This window comes from Aptenodytes forsteri, unplaced genomic scaffold (genome assembly GCF_000699145.1).
Source record: "Aptenodytes forsteri isolate BGI_AS27 unplaced genomic scaffold, ASM69914v1 Scaffold172, whole genome shotgun sequence".
NCBI classification, from domain to species: Eukaryota; Metazoa; Chordata; class Aves; order Sphenisciformes; family Spheniscidae; genus Aptenodytes; species Aptenodytes forsteri.
Genome location: NW_008795018.1, coordinates 10,556,151 through 10,565,968, shown reverse-complemented (window position 1 = coordinate 10,565,968; position 9,818 = coordinate 10,556,151).

Genomic DNA, 9,818 nt, shown 5'->3' with positions numbered 1-9,818 from the left:
TAGGGGCACAGAAAGACTTTTGATAGGTCTGCAAATATTTTTAAAGTGCTTCTGCCTCAAGCTTCCCTTTTTAATTGCCTTAATTGTAGACAGCATTTGTACTGCACAGCTAAGTTCTTTGTAGCTTAACATTTTCTAAGTATCCATGCTTTTAGCAAATCATTGGTGTAACTGAATTCCAGATAATAGAATTCAAGGTATAAAGATGAGATACATGGCAAAGGATGGAAGGGGTTTTTCAGGCTTTAGAAACGTTTCCACTGTGTTTCAAGTTTCAGTAACTTTTAGTGGCATCACTCAACAAGAGAGTGAGCAAGCACTCCATGGTGAAAACACCAGCTGTGGTCTATTTTACATGCAGTTACCTTTCAATCAGTTACTCTACAGCATTACTCACTCCATCTGAACCTCAGCCTTATCTGAGATCAATGCAAGCTCATCAGACCTGACATTGTCATCTTTTTTCCAACAGAGCTAATGTATGGTTTTGTTTGTGAGCAGACCCATCACTTACAGGGCTTCAGACTACTAAACTTGCTTTAATACAGAGCAGACAGAGTGGTTGTTTGGACCACAACCATTTTTCCTATCATCCTATCAAATGGATGATAGTACTGCATCAATACTGTCATTGTGGTCCTCTTCCTAGTCTAAAAAGCTCTGCTCACAGAGTAACATCTGAAATGTTTATCCCTAGAAAAAATATACTTGATGTAGCCATAACAAGTGGTAGAATATCCTTTTTGCCTCAGAATTTGAGATTAGAATGTCTATATTTATAGCTAAAAGAGGATACCACTAGAAATAAATATTTACTAAGGTGGTGATATTATTACAAGGGCAGATCTTCATTCAAGAAGAAAAAGTCAGTCTTGTATTTACAAAACTCAAATGAGAGATTATAGACTCATTATTCTGGGATATATCTGTCCAACTCTAGCAATCTGATTTTAAAGGGACGATTACCAGAAAGGACAGGCACCAGCACTTTTTACATATAAGGTCCCTGAAAGAAGCTGGGACCAGGGGTATTCACTGGTCTTTTTCTGAAACCGCACCTCTACATTTTCTCTCCAGCTTTACCACATACTCTTTTTTTGACCTTGGAAACACACTTCATTTCTCCACGTTTAAGTTCCTGCATTTAGAAAATGGGGATTAAGAACATAGACGCAAAGCTGCTCTAAGTTTATTGATATTTGCAGCTTTCAGAGCTCTAATGGGTGGCACCATACAAAGGCAAAGAGTTCTTTACATTTTACTGAAGTGATTCATTTTTCAGCTGGCCACAATGTTGTACTGCAAATCTTCAGTGAGTGCAGACTTGCCAATTTGAAGAAACAACTGATTTAACTAAATGGTTTTTCAAAGACATGTAGAGAAATTGGTGCAACCCCATCACGGAGATAAATTTATATTAGGCTGAGTGCCTCGTATTGATTAAGCTTATGTCAGCAAGGAATCAACTTGCTAATTCCACGAAAGGCACTTTTAAACTGAAATAAGAGTGTCAACACAGGGGGTTAGTTTTATATTGGCACTTTTTTTCCCAAATAAGACAAGTGTTTAAGCCCCATATCCCTAGTGCGGTGCATTTCAAAAGAAAAAAAAAAGAAAAAGTAAGAGAAGTGGCATAGCAGACATGGCAAAATCCATTAGGTTTAAGATATATCCTGTCCTTAGCACTCTGAGTGCTACATTGGCTCAGAATTAGGCTTGCTATGATTTGAAGCATCTTTAAGTCTGCTGCTATTTAACACATTATGGGGGAACACAGTTCTGTCACAGTTTTTTAATGGCTCAAACAATGCTGACTGGCATATCCCAGAGATATGCCAGCTCAAGGCTGTGGTTTCATGGCAGCCTAACTTCTCCTGCAGATCAACTCTGCAACTATGAAATCTTTGTATCATGCAACCTGGAAGCCACAAATACATCATTTGTAAGAAGGAGGGAAAAGTGCCTCCCAAAGCAGTTCAGTAAACCCTTTTGCTTGTTGTGGCAGTGGTGTAGACAAAGTTTAGGACAAGCTGCTGCTAGCCCTTCTCTGCCAAAAGGAGGACCCAGACCTCCAACTCTTAATCATCATCACATGTACTTGGAAGGATGTATGTGTAGGCACAGTGCACTGTACTGCCGACTTTTAAGCAAATATTTAAATCAGTCTGCATTTTTAAAAAGCTATGATGTATTCAAAGAAGCAGCTATACAATTGTAAAAAAGTATATAAATAGAAATATAAAAACTCAATGGCTTTGCAGAAATACTAACTTTGTCCATCTGTCTATCTATAATAAATGGCAGAGCAACAGCGAATGTCCGAAAGAATCACATCAGCAAAGTACTTCCTGAATTTTAACAATGATTTCAACTGATAACTGATAACAACACGTGGGAGCCAGAAGGTAGACATCCCTTCCTTTCCCTTCCCATCCCTTTCTATTGCTTTCTATTTGGTGTTCATATTTTTATGTATATCCTTCCTCATGAATTAAAGAGCTTCCAAAATGGAAGAGTAAACACAAAGTCCTCGTCTCCTTCACTTTCCTGGTAGAGTACGTAAGGATGGAATTTCCCTTCCTTTCCAAGGGTGTGACTGGACCTTGCTTCCAATGGTATGACTACCACTGAGAGTCAAAAGTGGGAAAAAGGAGGTGTTTTCCTCTGAAAATACAGAAGCACATAAGCATGCCAGTATCTTCTGGATGTTACTGATTTAGACAGCCAGATGTGCACTAGCTGTGTCTCCTGCATATGGGCTGATTCCTGCCAAGCAGACTTGAGGCTGAGGGTGTTACTGCAGTGGTGTGCTGTTGTCACAGGGCTGTGGCTGCTGAGACCAGCCATCCCTGACATGGCTTGGATCAGTCCAGTGTGAGACTTTGAGGTAAGGAAGAAAACCTTGATAGACTCTGCAGTTGGCAAGTGGCCAGCTGAAGGGAACAGAAGACTTGGGACACAGAGATGATGTGGCTTGTCCTGCTGGTCTTCAGTGCTGGGAACTCCACGATAGGTTTCTTAATGTTAGCAATACCCTATGAAAGTACACAGAATTACAACAACCATCCCTGCAGATGGTAAATGTGTGGCTTTCCACAGATAAGTCCAAATCCAGTAAAAATTACACAATCTTGTTAGTCACTATGGAAAACAGAGACATCACGAAATCCAGAAGCAAAGAGTCCAGATGTGCACTGATGTTCAATAGCTTAATGTTCTGTCAGGGATACTAGGGGAGGAGAGGCTTGAACACTTTACAGTTGGGCTATATGTTGTGATTGCGTATGTGAGCTATACAGAATGACCACCTGCGACAACAGGGAGTGAAACTTCATCATCCTTAAGGTAACATTCACTACCATGAACTTTGAGATTTTTCTGAAGTGCTGCTTCTTCTCCTTTTTGAAACCTGTGGGATCAGGCTAAGGATGGTTTATCTGGGGCCCACGTGAGATATCCGATACACTTCTAGAGGTGCCACAGTGTCGAGTGGTTGCTGTGCAGCCAGGCTCAGAGACTAGGGGAAAAGCTAACTAGAAAAGTCAGCTGCAGAATTGGGGGAAGGTCTAGAACACTAATCCTGTCTATCCTTGAGACAATTCCTTTCACAAAACCAGCCCAAAGTTTCTGAAAAGAATTTACTTCAAAATACAGCTGACCCCTCCTATATGAAGAAGAATGTATTTAGGGGAGAAGTGGTGCTTACAAGCAGATCCTAGTAGCGCATTCCTTTCAGTCTTGCTGGGCAGTTTGCCTCTGTTTACACTGGTTAAATATTTAAAGCTATCTTTCCAAAGTAAAGGAAAAGCCCAAAAGATTTTTTCTAAAGTGAAAGTTGAGATTGTCCTTTAATAGGTACCAAACCACATTCCATAAAGAAAGGCAGATGCAGGCTGTGAATTACTCCCTGCTCTGATCTCATCCTGTTCACTCTCTCAGCAACATTCATGGAAAATACATGCACACCTAAAAGACACAGCAAAACAACTTTTCTCCACTCTATCCCCCCACCTCACACATATACCTTTGCGATTTGTGTATCTTGAAATACTAATGCAGAAAATATGATCTGAATCTCATTTACATCAGTGGAAATGGGGAGTAATTTCACCAAAAGGAATGTACTTAAAGCACTGCAAAAGCAGCGTGAGACCAGAAGTAAAAGCTCATCACGTAATTTCTCCTTGCATCACAGCCTTGTGAAGCTCTACTCGCTTCCCTTGCATCTGTGAAATCAGCAGCTCTACTCCTGGGAGTAAGGATTGCCGGCTTAGGCCCTTAAATCAGCCTCTCTGTGTTTGAAGAACAAGAGAGAGGCTGTGTTTTCAGGCACTGTATGTAACTGTAGAAGAACGCACTCAAGAAAGGGAAATAAAAAGAGAGTAAAAATGTTCGCATTCTCTCTGAACAAAATGAGCTGTGATCTGCAATCGCCCTTTTAAGAGTTGTGACTTTTTCTTGTTCTCCGGAAAACTTCTGGCAGCAGCAGCCAGGCTGCAGCCCCTGCGCCTCTCACCCCAGCGCAGAACATGTCAGGGAAGGCAGGCAACATACGGCTTTAATTTGCAAGGGATCATCTACATTTCTTCTGAAGAGAAAAGAAAACCAAATCAAATCTCCACATACTCAATCTATCTTGAATAAACAGTATTAAGGGAAAAATGCTGTGGGTATTGGGAGGAAGAGACGCTCTGTAGTCCACTTTGACTGTGCATACCGTTTCTCCTCGTGCCTCTTTAAAGCATATAAAATCACTGTAATGGGGGGCTGACTTACACGAGTGCTAGTCAAAGATTGCTCTTTATTCCTAGCCCATGCTACACGGTAGGAGTTTGGGTTACAATAGGTGTCACACAGCAGGAGTAAATTACCACTGACTTCAGCGGCTAGAGCTGCATTTCCATGCTATTTCTCTTATTCCCACAACCCCCAAATAGAATAAAAGTACAATTTTTACCTAAATTGACAATCACAGACTAATACAGCTAATTAATAAAAGGCATATATAAAGGCATCTGGGATGAATTTGAGGGTAAGATGACCTGGGCCACCCGATGGTAAGATAATTACTTGGTATCTTGTCAAATGCCTGTTAATAACAACTGCCTCCACACCGAGATGACTTTCTGAGCACTTGGCTGTACAGCCTTGAGACCCTTCGCTGCAGTAAGTATTCTGGCTGCACCATCGCCTAGGGTTTGTGTTCAGGTCCTACTGATTTTCTTTGCTAATCACTGCATGTGTTTGTTATTTTTGTCAGCACAGGCATACTTCCAAGAGTATTCTAGGTGTTCCAAGAAATAGTCAATGTCCAAGGTAGGCTTTTAAATTTTAAGGATTTTGTTCTTCTGGCAAGACTAAATCCGTGAGATACTACGGTCCATGGCCCCGGAGCAGATGGCTATGTCATTGGCATGCTGCAAAGTGAAAAATATCTTAACCGTGCAACTGTAAAAGCTGCTTGGGAGTCTTGTCCAGATAATTTGTCTCCAGAATTTTGGTCTGTAGATCTGGGTGTCAACTTCTAGGGTCAAACAACTTAGTTTAAGGAGTTTGTATTACCTGGATTAAGGATTTTATCACCAGAAATATATGGTAGCTTTAATATGGCAATGTAAGGGGGCACCCTATTTCATCTTACAATTTGAGATGTATGACACTGTAATCACCTCTCCTTCATTTCACTGCATTTACACTGTTCATACCGATTCTTCAGCAAGCATCCCTGTCTGTGCATCATGAGGACTTGTGATGGGTACTGCCAGCACTGAAGAGAGAGATGCCAAAATGAGTCCCACCTGAGCTGCGGACCTGTAGTGTCTCATTTGGAACCCTCTAGGTCACTCCGAGAGACTTCATGAATGTAGTATGCACATTGCTGCCCATCACAGATTACGTACTTGAACGCTTCTCTCTACCAAGCTATCAAAAATCCTTTCTTTCCATCCAGAACTAACACCCCTGCCCCCCCCCTCAACATTAACGGTTCCTATCAGCCAAGATTCATGCTCAACAGGAGACAAAAATCAAACTTGTCACAGTGTATTATGATGATCATACTTTTAACCTCTTATTTAACATTTAAATCACGAAATCTTGAATCAGCTAAAAAGCTAATTATGTGAGCATAACTTTTGCTTTCATTTGGTGGACAAACATACATTTATGTTATCATCTGTGTTTAGATTTTATTCATTTGGGTGGTCACTAGCCTTACTACACATATAGTTTGTGCTTATATTGCATTCTCTGCATGTAACATAGGCCTGTGAGATAAAGCTGAATAATTTCCTCTAGAGAAACAAGTTTTCCTTAAATGCTGTGGAAAGGAAGCATTCACTCTATCCTATTTCTGCCAGCCACTTAAAGGAAAACAAGAAAATACTCCAACTACTTTTTGCTTTGTTTCTTTCCAAAATTAAAATGTAGATAGCTGCTTTTTTTTTGGCCAAAGATTTGTGTCATCCCCGCCCCCTGTAAGAACAGTACAAAACAGCACCCTGAGGACAGCAGCATAGTGAGGATGCTACTGGGATATAAACAAAGTAAGAGGACAAAACGCGGTACCCTTCCCACCTGCCAGAATCCTAATTTCCCCTACTGGCTACTGTAACAAGTAACAACAGCGCATTGTTTTGAAGTAAAAGTTGAATTTTTTTTTTAAGGTACGATTTTAATGCCCAAATTCTGGTCTCTCTTAGAATGGAAGACTGTATTTCCCTGGGAAGGGGAAAGAAGAGTGCCCGTGCTTTAAGAAAGACACTTTGTCTGTGTAAGAACATGATTACCATCATACTGACCCAAGCGAAGCTGGCATCCAGTCCAGTCTCCTCTCTCCAACAGTCACCTGTGGTGGATACCTAAAGAATCATTAAAAGAACAAGGCAGACACACAGTGATAGTTTCCTGTGGATGTGATGTGCAGAACTAGGGTTGTATGAAGAAGTGGCATCTTTTATTAGACCAAGACATATAGGTGGAAAAATTAGACAAACTTTTGGCCATACAAACTTTTCTTCAGGTTAGAAACACCAGCTGCAGCTCTCAGTTAAGAACAATTGCTTAGCATTTACTAAGCTATTTATTAAGTAAGCCAGCTCTGAAAGGAAGAAGATGCTAGCTGTAGAAAAGAGAGGACGTTAATAATGTTAACAATGCAGAGGATGTTAAGGATGGGAGAAAGAGTGGCATTTATTAGCTAAGCAAAAAGGAGAGATAATTACCTTACAGTCTGTTGATTTGGAGAGAGGTAAGCGGGAGGAGGGGGAGGTGGAAGCAGAAGGAAATTATAATCTACTATCAGACCAGCATCTCTACTGAGACCCTGGTTTTGGGTGTTGGGCAGAGTTAGGAAACCTAGTTCCCATGCTTACTTCTGTGGGACAAGTTCTGTAGTTTCCCTTAAGGATCAGGACTCAAAGATCAGAGGGAGAATGTAGTGTTTTGTGAGAAACTCTCCCTCACCAACAGCACAGTGTTTTGGTCTATAAAGACCGTCTCTGGGAGTTCATGCTGGTGCCGAGTGGTCGTTTTCAGTAGCAAAACCACCAGGAAGGCAGCCATGCACAGGATGAAGTATGTTACAGTCCTGGAACTGCAAATGTAAGATCGGAGGATGCTGATGGTTTGATGGCAGGAGGTGTTCATTGTTGTAGCAGCGGATGGGCATCAACACATCGTACATTTCTTGCTCAGGCACGGTTTAAACTGATCTGGTGTTTTGGACCACAGAGAATTACTTCTAATGATGAGTTTTGTGGTTTGGGGTGCTTGAAATGTAGGACAAGTGCTTCTGGGAAGATTCTTTCCACATAGGATTTTCTTCTGTTATGTGAAAAATCATTAAACAGTTAAAACCAGCAAGTCCTAGGAACTTTCCTGAACTTACCAGCAATCAGCCCTCATTCTTCCCCTCACAATACCCCCTCCATTCCCGTTTCCACTTTTTCTTTCTGAGCTGGTCTCACTGATGCATCCCTATCTAAGCTCTAAGCAGTTGTTCTCAAGTTGCATCTAGCTTTGGTAGTTACTGCTTCAGAACCAAAAAAAAAAGCTTGTTAACCCAGAAATTTGTCTACTTTTCCTTCTATACCAGTTGATCTGAAGAAAGTTATTACCTACATGTACAAACCTTGTCATGTACACACTGATCTTTCTCCTAGAACAATCTTCTGGCTTGTTGCACACAGCAACTTAGAACAGTGACTTTTCAGTGTTTTCCAGATTGAGAAGTGAGTATTTCCTAAATATTTCAAATGCAGGCCCCGTAGATAGAATTTAAGCCAACTGACAATGGACTTAGGCATCTTAACTACCTTCCCTGGATTGTGTGATACGTCCCCAGGTCTGAAGACCACAGGCAGAAAGCCACAGAGGCTTCCTGAGACTAGTTAGGAATTCCCACTCATTTTCTGTGAGAAACAGCATGTATAATACTTGTTCCTATCTAAAGATCCAATGTTCAGTTGTTTTAGGATGAATATGAAAACAATACTGTCATTTAGGGCTGAATATAAATTAGGTTTTGTGCTAGAAAGGAGTTAGTAATTTTAATTACTGATGTAGATCTGACAAGGAAAATCTGTAGCTTAAAACTGTAAATATGATATGCACGGAATCAAACTTTTTTCAGCAGAAGATGGAAAAAGATATCATTTGTGCATATCATTTTTGAACTACCGTCCTCTGAGAAGAGAGTTCTTGACAGAACTCAATGAACCTCAGTACACAAGGACATCAGGAATCGACATATTTAAGGTCGTGCAATTTCTAAACATGATCCCGCTCCTGCAGTCGTTACACAGCATAGATGTTGCTATTAATTAGTTTGAATGTGGGACAGCACTGCTGGGAGAAAGAAAGTGTCCTAAATAGCATGGTCCAAATTTTATCTGTAGCTATCCAAGAAATACGGATGTCTTTTATTAACCCTTGCCACCTGTGACAGCTAGAAATAAATGCTGGGCTTGTCTTATTCCTAATGGATTTTTGCAGCTCATTAGCGTATAAAGTGGGAAGGGTGGGAGCATGCTGCAGAGAAGGAAGACAGCTGGCTGGAGAAGTTTCATGCCTGGTTCAGCTCTGAATGGCAGCATTAACCGTTGGACAAATATGAGGACATTCACGTCCACGACACAGAGGCTTGGTTACTGAATGTTTGGAGAACGTGGTAGGATTCTCCTCCTCTCCAGGAGCACGGTTTATTATTCTTATTGAATTCCAGCGAGTACAGTAAATCCCCCATTCAGCCTCCATCATTTTTCCAGACTATGTATTTCAGAAGAGCCAACAGGACCTCCATTCTGCACGAGCGACGGGGTTTTAGATAGGCAGAAAGAAATGGCCACTGTTGGCGGTCACTGTATGCCCATTCACCCCCTCCCCAGAATATAGTGAACATAAAAAACCTGACGGGACGCGTTTGCAAGTCATGCAGCATTCATCTTGAATTAAGCTGGAATAGCTGCCCACTGGGCAGAGGAAGGAAGGGGAGCGGGAAAGCCCTGTTGTGATTATTTTCACATCTCAGGCTGCTGCTGTAGACATGATAGGAGGAGGATGCGCGTAAAATACTGGCGATAACTCGGTAGCGAGATACTTAAAGCGTCTCTGGAGGGAGGCGAGTGTTGGCCACTCGCACATCACCGGTTGCGCGTGAGACGCCAATACCGCGGTCTCTGCCGTCAAACCGCCGCCGCTCCTGCCTGCGCCCGAAGTTATCACAGCAACCCTATCTTCTAGATTTCAGTCCTGCAAAGATGCTCCCCGATTGTTCACTGCTCCCTGCAGCGGACCCCGGACAACAGCACTGGCCTCTC